Consider the following 13,557-nt stretch of genomic DNA (forward strand, 5'->3'; position numbering starts at 1 on the left):
GTGGCAAGAACAGGAAGGCAGATTACTATCTAACTGGAATCAATTTAGGCAGTCAGAAAGGTCTGGGTGTTCTTGTAACACCAGTCAATGAAGGTATGCATGCAGGTACAGCAGTAGAAGAAAAGGCGAATAGCATGCTGGCCTCATGTCAAGAGGGATTGAGTATAGAAGCAAAGAGGTTTTTCTTGCAGCTGTACAGGGTCTTGGTGAGACCACACCTGGAGTACTGTGTGCAAATCTGGTCTCCAAATTTGAGGAAAGACAATTCTTGCTATTGAGGGAGTGCAGCGTAGGTTGACGAGGTCAATTCCTGAGATGACGGGTTACCTTACACTGAAAGACTGGAGCGACTGACTTGTATACCTTGAGTTTAGAAGACTGAGAGGGGATAATGATGGAGACATATAAGATTATTAAAGAATTGGACACTCTCGAGGCAGAAAACATGTTTCTGCTGATGGGTGAGTGCTGAACCAGAGGACACAGCTTAAAAATATGGGTAGACCATTTATGACAGAGATGAGGAGAAACTTCTTCACCCAGAGGTAGTGGCTGTGTGGAATGCTCTGCTCAGAGGGCAGTGGAGGTCCAGTCTTTGGATTCATTTAAGAAGAGTTGGATAGAGCTCTCAAGGATTATGGAATCAAGGGTTATTGAGATAAGCAGGAACAGGACATTGATTAAGGATGATCAGCCATGATCATATTGAATGGTGGTGCAGGCTCGAAGGGCGGAATAGCCTACACCCGCACTATTGTCTATTGTCTATTTATGCTAACCCATTAATGTTACCGCACTTGAGCAACCGATCTCATCAAAGCTCCGCAGTCCTGCCACATTCAGTCATAAATGTGATGGATGATTAAACAAATGACTGTAGGAAAGGGATCCACAAACATCCCCATCCTAGATAATGGAACAGACCTTCATATCAGTGTAAAAGACAAGGATGTAGTATCTGTGCCATCCTCAGCCAGAAGTGTTGAGTCGATGATCCACCTCACTCTCGCCATGATGCCCACAGAACCACCATTGCCAGTGTTTAATCAATCTGATTCGCTGCCAATGACATGAAGAAACAGCCGAACACACAGTAGATACGACAAAGGCAATGGGACCTGACCCCATTCCTGCGATCAAACTGAAGACATGTGCTGCACAACAAGCCGTGTCCTTGGGGAAGCTGTTTCATTCCAGCTCCAACTCTGACATCTCCCTGGCAATGTGGAAAATAACTCAGCTATGTCCGGTCCCCTAAGAGGGGAATAATTACAATCTGACCGAATTACCACTCCCTCGGGACAGTCACGATAGTCAAGTTGGTGGGAGTTCGTTTTGACAGAGCTGTCAAGCAGCACAGAAATAACTAGCTCAGTGTTGTCTCTGATATGTCCCCATGTAGAGATGGGGCTGTTATGGAAATGTCATTGGATTACTAATCCAGACCAGGCTAATGGTCTGGCAGCGGGTGGATGTTTAAAATAATTAATAAAATATTAAGATGCACAATCTGTGTCAGTAATATGACCTTGAAACCAATATCGATTGCAAACACGAATTTGCTTCCCCAAGGACTTTCAGAAGTGAATCTCCCGTGCTTTTCTGGTCTGTACTAAACATGACTCCAGACACGTATATATATATGATATATAAACGTTTCAATGGTCTCTGAGTCGGCCAAGCAAGATAATCTATTGTTTCAAACTGCTCCGAGGTCTAAAGGATAAAACCAGACAGAACACCCGGCACCAGCCTCGGTATCGGAAAAGGGAAGGGTAACACAATCCTGTTGATATTGCAGAGACCTCCTTCCAACATCTGAGAGTTTGTGACAACTTTCCCACAGACTACACAGAAACACCGGTAAAGGAGGAGGTTGTAAAACACATTGAGCCTCCCCCATTCTAGTTCATGTTCAAACATCTCCTCAATGCTCTTATCCCACACTATGAATATACCCATTAATGTGAGTAACCTTGGAGAGCTATAAAATAAGAAATGCAGTACTCCCTTTGGTCCATCAAGTTTGCTACCCAATTCAGCCTAACGATGGCTGGCCGATTATTTCCACACCGTACTCCTGCTCTCCCACCATCCCTTTCCTGTCTCTAAATCCTTATTTATATACATTGTCTTGGCTACCAGGTGTGAGCGAATTCCCCAGGTCACCAGTGTCTGAGTCAGACATTTATTCTCATCTCAATGTAGAGTGTCCTGTCTGTATCTAATACTTTGGCCCCTTGTTTTAGACATACCAGCCAGGGAATTATCATTCCTGCTTCCAATCTGTCTCACCCTGTCCGCTGTGTATATATGTTACTGAGATCTCCACTCATTTTCCTAAAGCCCATGGAATACAGGCCCAGTTGCCCAAACCTCTGCTCCCACAACAAGCCTGTCATCCCAGAGATCAGTCTGGCCATCCTTCACTGCATTCCCTCAATGTCAGGTTTGTCCTTTATTAGGTAAGGAGACCAAAACTGCACACAATACTGCACAATGTTCAAGATGGGGTCCCAACAAGCCCTGTACAGCTGCAGTAAGAGACCCTTTTTGCTGGACTCAAATCCACCTGAAATGAAGGTCAATGCACCAGTTACCTTCCTAACTACTTTCTGTTCCTGCAATATTATTTTCAGTGACTGGTGTACAGGGAGATCCAGATCATTTTCCATATTACAACTCCCCCCTTGGAGGGTCTGTGTACACTGGTCAACTGACCTCTGGTTGAGACCTCACTGTGCAGCAGGGACCATGGAGGGCCGCTCAGAAGGAAACAACAAAAAGGAATATACTTCGCTTTGTAGATCAACATGGTTCAAACATAGGCTGCCAATCGCTTGTTCCCACCAAAGGGCACACCGTCACCTCGACCCACCTTACTCTCCATCTGCAACGTATTTGCCCATTCACTCCACTTGTCTCAGTCACCTTGGAGCTTTTCCTACAACCTCCTCGCCCACTCACAATCCCACATCCTTTAGTGCTGTTACAGGCTGGGATTTGATAACCGCAACCAAATGTTTATGCGTTTTGTGAACAGCGGGGCCCGAGCACCGATCCCTGCGATACATCAGTAACCTTCCTGTGTTCATTTTATTTTTTCTGATTTATTTATTTCGTGAATCTGGGTGTCACTGGCTGGGCGGCATTTATTGCCCGTCCCTAGTCCGCCCTTGAGCAGGTGGTGATGATCTGCCTTGTTGGTTGCTGCAGTCCACCTGTCCCACAATGCCATTTGGGAGGGAATCCCAGATTCTGACCCAGTTGCAGTGAAGGGAAGGTGATATATTTCCAAATCAGGATGGTGAATGGCTTGGAGGGAACTTGAAGATGGTGTTTCCCATACATCTGCTGCCTTGTCCTTTTGGATAGACGTGGTCGTGAGTTGGGAAGAGGGTGTCTGAGGATCTTTGGTGAACCATTTCAGCGCAGATTGTAAAACACATGCTGCTGCTGAGCGTTGATGGTGGAGTATTGTGATGAAATACACTCAAAACTGGCTGTTATGTCCAGGATGGTATCAAGCTTCTTGAGTGTTGTTGGGTCTGCAATCATCCAGGAAAATAGGGAGTACTCTATCACACTTCTGACTTATGCATTGTAGATAATGGACAGGCTTTTGGAAGTCAGGATGTGAGTTACTCGCCGCAGTATTCCTAGCTTCTCACCTGCTCTTGTCGTTATTGTGTTTATGTGGGCGAGTCTAGTGAGTTTTCTGAGCAATGATTATCCCCCAGGATTTTGATACTGGGGGATTCAGTGATGGTAGCACCATTGAATGCCAAGGGGCAGGTTAGATTGTATTTTAGTGGTGATGGTCACCGTCTGGCATTTGTGTGGCCTGAATATTACTTGCCACTTGTCAGCCTGGATACTGTCCAAACCTTGTCTCATTTGGACATGGATTACTTCAGTTCTGAGGAGCCACAAATGTGCTGAACATTGTGATATCATTGGCGAACATCCCCACTTCTGACATTATAATAGAGGCAAGCCATTGATGAAGCAGACCTGAAGATGCTTCGGCCTAAGCCGCTGCTCTACTGATTCCTACAGACTTGTCCTGGAGCTGAGTTGACTGACCTTCATCAGCCATGACCATCTTCCTATGTGTCAGGTACGATTCTAACGAGCGGGGAGGTTAACATGGATACCCATTGATTCCAGTTTTGCTAAGGTCACTTGATGCCACACTTGGTCGAAGGCAGCTTTGATTTAAAGCCCTGTCACTCTCACCCCACCTCTGGAATTCAGCGCTTTTGTCCATGTTTGTGGGAATGAGGTCAGAAGCTGAGCGGCTCTGGTAGAGTCCAAACTGGCGTCATTGACCAGGGTATTGCTGAGCAGGTGCTGCTTGAAAGCACTAACACCTTCCATGATAGATAGTAGACTGATGGGGTGTAATTGGCCGGATTGGATTTGTTCTGCTCTTTATGTATAGCAGATACTTGGGTACATCCATACAATCGGGTAAATGTCGTTGTTGTAACTGTATGGGAACTGCTTGGCTAGGGAAGTGGCAAGTTCTAGAGCACATGTTTTCAGTGCTATTGCCAGAATGTAGTCAGGGTATGTACCCTTTGAAGTATCCAGTGTCTACAACCGTTTCTGGACATTGCATGGATTAAATTGAATTGCTGATGACTGGTAAATGAATTACAGAGGACCACTGAAGGAGGCCAAGAGGGATAATGCGCTCAGCATTTCTTACTGAAGATTGTTGATATGCATCAACCTTATCTTTTGCAATGAAGAGCTAGGATATTGCATCATTAATGATGGAGATATTTTTGGAATCTCCTTCTCCAATGACTTGTTTAATTGTCCCTATCATTTCTCCACGAGATGTGGAAGAACTGCAGAACTGAGATCTGATCCGTTGCTTTTGGGATCACATAGCTCTGTCTCTTACATACTGATTATGCTGTTTGGCCCACATGTTGTCCTGTTTGGTGGTTTCGTCAGGCTGTCCCCTCATTTTCAGGAATGGCTGGTGCTGCTCCTGCACACTCCATTGAATCAGAGTCTATTCTCTGGCTTGATAGTAATTGTTGCAAGGGGATATGCCAGGCCATGAGATTGTGCGGGAGTCCAATTCTGCTGCTATTGATGACTCACAACACCATATGAAAACCCAGGATTGAACTGCTAGATCTGTTCGAAGTTTGTCCCATTTAGTACAGTGATAGTGCCACCCAATATGATGGAACTATTCTCAATGTGAAGGTGTGACTTTGTCTCCATAGTGACTATGCGATGGTCACTCTTACAGATACTGTCATGGAGAGATACTTCTGCAACTGGCAGATTAGTACGAATGAAATCAAATATGTCTCGTTAGTTCCTTCACCAACTGCGGCAGACCCAGTCTAGCAGTTATGTTCTGTAGAACCCGACCAGTTCGATCTGTAATGCTGCAGCTGAGCCACACTTGGTGTGGACATTGAAATCCCCCCCACCCAGAGTACAACTTTGTGTCCTTGCCACGCTCAGGGCTTCCTCCAAGTGTTGGTCAGCATGGAGGAGTACTGATTCATCAGTTAAGAGAGACTGGTACATGGTAATCAGCAGGAGGTTTTCTTTCCATGTGTAAACTAACGCCTCGAGACCTATGGATACGGAGTCACTGTTGAGGACTCCCAGAGCAATTCCCTTCCAATTGTATCCCACTCTGCCATCACTTCTGCTGTATCTGTTACTAGTTCTAATAACCACTAATAATTACTAATTCAAAGTTTGTGAGAAGATTTATAGCTCGGGTGCCTGTTGTTGTGGTTCTGTTCGCCGAGTTGGGAATTTGTGTTGCAGATGTTTCATCCCCTTTCTAGGTGACATCGTCAGTGCTTGGGAGCCTCCTGTGAAGCGCTTCTGTGATGTTTCCTCCGGCATTTGTATGGTTTGTCTCTGCCGCTTCCGTTGTCAGTTCCAGCTGTCCGCTGCAGTGGTCGTATATTGGGTCCAGTCGATGTGCTCATTGATTGGTGTCTGTGGATGAGTGCCATGCCTCTAGGAATTCCCTGGCTGTTCTCTGTCTGTTCTGCTGTGAGACAGGAGATATTCCGGAAGGTGATGGGGTGTCTGGGATATATCATACTCACAGAATCATATCTTACAGACAATGTCAGGCTGTTGCTTGATGAGCCTATTTATTTCTATTTACTGTTTCCTGCCAGCTGTCCCATTTTGGAAACATGGTCATATATTCGCCCCAATCCACTCAGATTTTATTTTGCAAACTAGCTTTACCAAACTTTCCTGAAAATCCAAGTACTTGTCTCCTACCGTTCTCAAACATAATCCCCATTTCATAAATCCGTGTTAGCGTTGTCTGTGACCATTACTTTCAGTCCCAATAATTTCTCCTAAATCTTTTATTTACTATGTTCTATGCTCCATGTACTCGAACCTTTTTGCCACACCGACTTGGTTTTCCTCGTGTTGTTTGAAAGTTCTGTGAAGACAGAACTGAAGTAGCTGTTTCATTGTTCTGCCATTTCCGTTACCCATTCTCCATTCTCTGGTTTCAGATTGTAAGGAAGCTGCACTTGTTTTCTCATACTTCTCACATTGACATGATTTGACGAGCTATTACAGTTCACTCTTATAAACTTTGTGAATATACTCTTCAGAAACCCATCAATTCCTGCCTTTTGCTCCTCAATAATTTACCTTCCACACCATATACTCACAGGAGCATAGACCAACAGAAATACAGCACAACCTATATTAGTCCCACTTTGAAACAACAGGCCCATAGCAGGAAATGTTATGACACTTCCAAGTGCTCGTCCAAGTACTTTTTGATGGTTATGAGGCTACCTGTGATACCTCCCCTCTCAGGAAGTGAATTCCAGACCCTAACAGCTTCTGGGCGAAGAACAAACCTCAAATTCTCTCTAATTCTCAAACCCTTCACTTTAAAAGTGTTCTCGCTTGTTCTCAACTCTCTGACTAAAAGGAACAGCTGCTGTTTATCCACCCACGTCCATGCTTCTCATAATCGTTGCCTTCTGAATCACATCCCCCTCAGCCTTCTCTGCTCCAATGTAAACAACCCGAGCTTATCCAGTTTCTCTCCATAGCGATATGCTCCATCCCAGGGAACATCCTGGTGAATCTCCTCTGCATACCATCCAGTACAACCATACCCTTCCTTTTAAGTGGCTTCCAGAGCTACATACAGTACTCCATCTTGGCCTAACCAATGCTGTGTATAGTTCTTATAATCTACACCCCGATTGATTAACGCTACACCCAAGGTCCAGTTCTTAGCTAGTCCATTACCCTGCTCAGTCCCATTCAGTGATGTGTGGAGAAGAACGAACTGAGCTTCCCAATGTGCTGCCATTCATTGATTACTCCCCTGTCTGGTTCCTTCTTCCACTGTGCATCACCTCATATTTATCAGGGTTACGTTCCATCTGCCATTGATCTGACCATCTGACCATTCCATCTGTACCTTTCTGTAACATAAGACCTTTCTCCTCATTGCCAATCAACCAGGCAAACACAAACTTGCTTATCACAATCCCCACCCCTTTCACCCAACCCCTTCATTCACATCTGCACCATTTATGAAAACCACAAATAATAAGGGACACAGCACTTATCCCTGTGGTACACCAGGGGACACTGGTCTCCAGTCACACAAACAACATTATCCCACCACCCTCTGACCCCTGACACTAAGAAACTTTTCGTTGTAACTTGTCACGTTATCCTTGATTCCATGAGATTTTACTTTATTTTAAAGTTTCCCATATGGGGCTTTGTCAAAGGCCTTGCTGCAATACTAAATAAGCGACCTCCTCAAACTAATTCAATCAAATTCATTAGATTTGACTTCCTTCTGATAAAATCATGATGATTATCCCTGATCCGATCTTGCTTCTCTGATTGGAGTTCAATTTTATCCTTCTGTGTTTTCTCCAGTAGTTTCCTTAACTGTGAATTAATACTCGTTCAACTATACTTCCCTGGTCTATCTCTACCACCCATACTGTGAAGTTATAAATCACACAACACCAGGTTATAATCCAACAGGTTTAACTGGAAGCACACTAGCTTTCGGAGCGTCGCTCCTTCATCAGTGATTGTGGAGGACACAACTGTAAGGCACAGAATTTATAGCAAACATTTACAGTGTGATGTAACTGAAATTATACATTGAAAATTACCTTGACCATGTATTGAGTCTTTCATCTGTTCGAATACCATGATAGTTTCACTTCTTTCGTGTGTAAATCAAAAACAACTTTTTTTAAAAAAAAAGTTGCTTCCTCAGGTTAAATGTAACAATTGGTGTTAGCTAGACAATATGTCGAAGGTGTTAGCGCTCTGTCTATGCCATGATGTTTAGATGATTCTAATCTAAAAAGTGAGATAACAGAGTTTTACATTAATTCATGCAGTTTTTGAGCAAAGTATAATGTACTCTGCAATTACAAATTCACCCCACAAAATATATGTGTGCTTGTGGATCTTTGTGTCAGTCTGTTTGTGTGTCTGTCTGGGTTGGAGGTTGTGAGTGTGAGAGAGAGTGTATATGTGTGTAGTGAGTGTAGAGTGCCTTAAGTCTGTGAGGGGTGTAGGTGTGAGTGTGGGAGAGTGTGTGTGTGTGTGTGTGTCTGGGCTGGGGGGTTGTGTGTGTCTGTGAGAGAGAGTGTAGAGTGCGCATGAGTGTAGAGTGGCCTATGTCTCTGAGAGGATGCATGAGTGAGTGTGGGAGGGTGTGTGTCGGTGTGTGTGTGTGTGCCTTCCGTGTGTATATATGTGTATAGGAGTGGCTCTGTGTTTGTGTAGTGTGTGTGTGTGTAGATGTGTCTGTGTGTAGATGTGTATATAGTGCAATGGTCGTCACCTGTAGTGTGACATGAACCTAAGGTGCCAGTTGAGGCCTTCGTTATGGATATGGAACTTAACTATCAGCCTCTGCTCGGCCACTTTTCCCTGTTGCCTGTCCCGAAGTTCGGCTTGGAGGATGGTCAACTGAAGGTCTGAGGTCAAATGCCCTGGACCACTGAAGTGTTCCCCAACTGCGAGGCAACACTCCTGTCTGTTGATTGTTGTGCGGTGCCAATTCATCCATTGCCGTGGCCTTTGTTCGGTTTCCCCAATATACCATGATTCAGGGCATACTTGCCTGCTACGTATATGATACACAACGTTGGCTGAGTCACATGAGAACCTGCCACGTACATAGTGGGAGGTATCCCCATGTGTAATGGTGGTATCCATCTCCGCACTCTGACACATCTTGCAGCGCCTACCTTGACAGGGTTGTATTTGTCCTGAGAGCCGGGCAATGTGCTCTGAACAATGATCTGTTTGAGGTTTGGCGGTTGTTTAAAGGCAAGCAGTGGAGGTATGGGAAGGTCTTGTCGGGGTGCTCATCTCATTGATATTGAGTTGCAGGTCACCAAGTACATGGTGCAGTTTTTCAGCTCCTGGGAAGTACTGAACAACGAAGGGTACCCTGTCGGTTGCAGCACATGTCTATCTCCTAAGGAAGTCATTGTGGTACCTTGCTGGGGCAACCAACAGGGTACCCTTCGTTGTTAAGTACTTCCCAGGAGCTGAAAAACTATGCCATGTTCTTCGTGACCTGCAACACATTATCAATGAGGTTGAGCACCTCGCCAAGACCTTCCCCACACCTCCACTACTTCCCTTTAAACAACCGCCAAACCTCAAACAGATCATTGTTCGTAGCAAGCTGCCCAGCTCTCAGGACAACTTCATACAACCCTGTCATGGTAGGCGCTGCAAGACGTGTCAGAGTGTGGACATGGTTATCACCATTACATGTGAGGACACCTCCCACTATGTACGTGGCAGGTACTCATGTGACTCAGCCAACATTGTCTATCTTATACGTTGCAAGCAAGGGCGCCCGGAGGCATGGTACATTGGGGAAACCGAGCAAAGGCTACAGCAAAGGATGAATGGGCACCACACAACAATCAACAGACAGAAGTGTTGTCTCCCAGTTGGGGACACTTCTGTGGTACAGGACATTCGACCTCGGACCTTCGGGTGACCATCCTCCAAGGCAGACTTCGGGACAGGCAATAGCGAAAAGTGGCCAAAAAGGGGCTGATAGCTAAGTTCAGTACCCATAGGAGGGCCTCAACAGGGCCCTTGGGTTCATGTCATACTACAGGTGACCACCATTGCACTATATACACGCACACACACACACACACACACACACACACACAGAGTCACTCCTGTACACACACATACACATGGACACATATATGCACAAACACGCACACTGACACTCGCACACAACCTTACAGACACACACACTCCCATACTCACACATGGATGCTCTCAGAGACTTAGACCACTCTACACTCATGCAGGCACATATACCCTCTCTCACAGACACTCGCAAACCCCCACCCCAGACACACACACACTCCCACACTCACATATGCACCCCCTCACAGACTTAAAACACCCTACATCACTACACACACATATACACTCCCTCTCACACTCACAACCCCCAACCAAGACAAAAACACCACACACAGACAGACAAAGACCCACATGCGCACAAATATTTTGTGGGGTGAATTTGTACTTGCAGTGTTACATTGTACTTTGCTCAAAAACTGCAGGAATACAGTAAAACTCTGTTATTTGACTATTTAGGTTAGAATCGATCTAAAAGCATGGCATAGACAGAGAACACAGGGCGCTAACACCTTCGACATATTGTGTAACTAACCCAATTGTTGCAGTTAACCTGAGAATGCAACTTTTAAAATATGGTTTTTTGATTACACACGGAAGAAGCTAAACTATCATGGTATTCGAACAGATGAAAGACTCAACAGACAATCAAGGTAATTTTCAATGTGGCTAGCTTCAGTTACATCATACTGTAATTTTTTGCTATAAATTCTGTGCCTAACAATTTTGTCCCCCAATCACCTGATGAAGGAGTGGCGCTCCGAAAGCTAGTGTGCTTCCAATTAAACCTGTTGGACTATAACTACTGGTGTTGTGTGATTTTTAACTTTGGACACTGTCCAGTCCAACACCAGCATTTCCAAATCATGATTACTGTGAAGTGGGACCGTATTAATCGTTCTCCAGCACTCTGGCACGCTCCCCGTATGGTCAGATTCTAGTCCTAAAATTAATGTTAGAGGTCATCTCTTAGGCACGTTGATAAATGCTCTTCTCAAGCATTATTGTGAGATTTTCTTTAGATCTCCCGTTATGCATGTGGAGTAGAGAAGGACAATGATTTTAAACAATGCTGTGTAGAACCCAAGGAAGAAGCTAAACTATCATGGTATAGGATCAAGGTAATTTTCAATGTGTAGCTTCAGCATCATACTGTAAATAAATTCTGTGCCTAACAATTTTGTCACAATGCTGATGAAGATGGCGCTCCGAAAGCTAATGTGCTTCCAAAAACCTGTTTATAACTGGTGTTGTGTGAAGGACAGCCCAGTCCAACACCAGCATCCAAATCATGATTACTGTGAAGTTCCGTATTAATCGTTCTCGCACTCTGGCACCTAATGGTCAGATTCTTAAAATAAGGGCTTATGTAGATTTTGGATGCTGCCTAACTGCTGTGCTTTAACCAGGCGAACCTTTCAGCAGCCTGGTAATGTTTTTGCTGCCTCTGTACAGGATCTTAGTGAGATCACATTGGAGTAGTGTGTAAAGAATTTTTCTACTCAATGAAGAAAGTGTATTGTTATATTGGAAGGAGCTCAGAGATAGTTCCCTCAACTGATTCCTGCAAATAAGGTGTCTTAGGATGGAGAGTTATCAGGAAAGTGGAACCGAGGCCGCGATAACATCAGCCATGATTGTATTCAATGGCGGAGCAGGTTTGAGGGGTTGGATGCCTGACTGATGCTCCTCGTCCATAATCAGCCTTTCGACCGTGTTACACAGTATAGAGGGAGGACTGTCTATCAAACAGGAAGCAGGCTCTCTAGATAAGTCAGTCTTAATCAGTTTGTCAGAACGTCACCAGTGGAGTCACAGTGACCAGTGCGGGGCCTCAACTATTTACAATCTACATCAATGATCAGGAGGTTGGAACAGATATCCAGATACTGAGTTTGGTGATGTCGCTTGGATAAGCAAGAGATTAAATTATCAATAGAGGGTGGAGTGTCTGCAAATAGATACAGAAAGTTAAAGACAATGGATAATAATCTGGCAGGTGCAATACAACATAATATAACCTGTAATTTCATTTACTGGAATAATGGAAGGCAGTATGTTACTGAAATGGAGAGGGATTACAGGACTTCGTGATACTGTGTACTGGGGGGTTCACTCAGACCCGTTCAGACATGGAAGGTTTTTCTCCATCCCTGATGGTCTGCTCATTGACAATCCGAGTGACCCCATTGCTCTCTGTACACATGGAATACTTTTGATGTGGTTGTTTGGTGGTAGGGATGGTGTTTTGAAAGTGTAGTAAGGGGATGGCCTTTATCCAAGATACAATTATTCCTTTCTATATGGAGACCCGTAGACGATGGGAATGGCTGCCTGCTTCTGAATGAAGGAACTATGGCTGCTTTCAGGACAGGGGTATTCACCAACATAATATACTGTGCATGGACAACCTGTAACATTAATAGATTGAGAGCTCCTTCAGTTCCTCTACCTCTCCCCATGTAATGGCTACTCTACAGATACCATGTACACCTTCGGGAATCTCACTATACTGGGAAAATAAGGATACACCTGGCAGCTTCCCGCTGAGGGAGAAGCAATGTATTGATCTCATCCACCATATACATCCTCCATCACCGAATGGTGACATTGATGTTGAGATACTGGGAGAAGACGGAGCTGTTACCGACTCCGGCCTGGAAAGTTTCAGATCACAGAAGCTGAATGAAACTGTGACCCTAATAGCCACCGGCAGCACCGTCTTCCCCCTGGCGTGAAGCTGCAGGTCATGTTGAAGAAGGTGACACCGCGCTGTGACCAGATCCGTGTTCAGTCCAGATCCCCTCACTATCTGTTCCTGGGTTAAGTGTAGCTTGGGAAGCTGTTCCTGGAAAACCTGGAATGGATACAGCAGATCCCTTTCCCTACACACACTCACTCCGTGGTTTCAGAGCTTCCCCTGTCTGCAGCCTCTGCTCCATTTGGTGTTCATGTTACACACCCAGATGCTGTTACCATAGTCCCCATGCTCCATCCAAAGTTGGGTCACCAAATCCTCCGGTCTCCCTGAGTGTCTGAGGCAGCTCACAGCACAACCTCCAGCAAACCATCCCCAGCACCTCAGCAACAGGAGTCAGTCAGAAACCCCTCGGCTACAAATATTGTGGACCAGACCAGATCCCCGAAAAAATATTTTAAGAAGGCCACTTAGACCCAAACCATTCCTTATTTGAAAGAGAGATGTGAAGTGCGTTTTCCAGATATGTTGTGACTGGTCAAAACACTCGACATTAAGCCAAATATAATCTATTCAAATGCTTTAGTTAAAATACAATCAAAGAAAATTTTGGGAGAGCTTATATGTTGGTACACTTACACAAACAATACATA

This window comes from Hemiscyllium ocellatum, unplaced genomic scaffold (genome assembly GCF_020745735.1).
Source record: "Hemiscyllium ocellatum isolate sHemOce1 unplaced genomic scaffold, sHemOce1.pat.X.cur. scaffold_93_pat_ctg1, whole genome shotgun sequence".
NCBI classification, from domain to species: Eukaryota; Metazoa; Chordata; class Chondrichthyes; order Orectolobiformes; family Hemiscylliidae; genus Hemiscyllium; species Hemiscyllium ocellatum.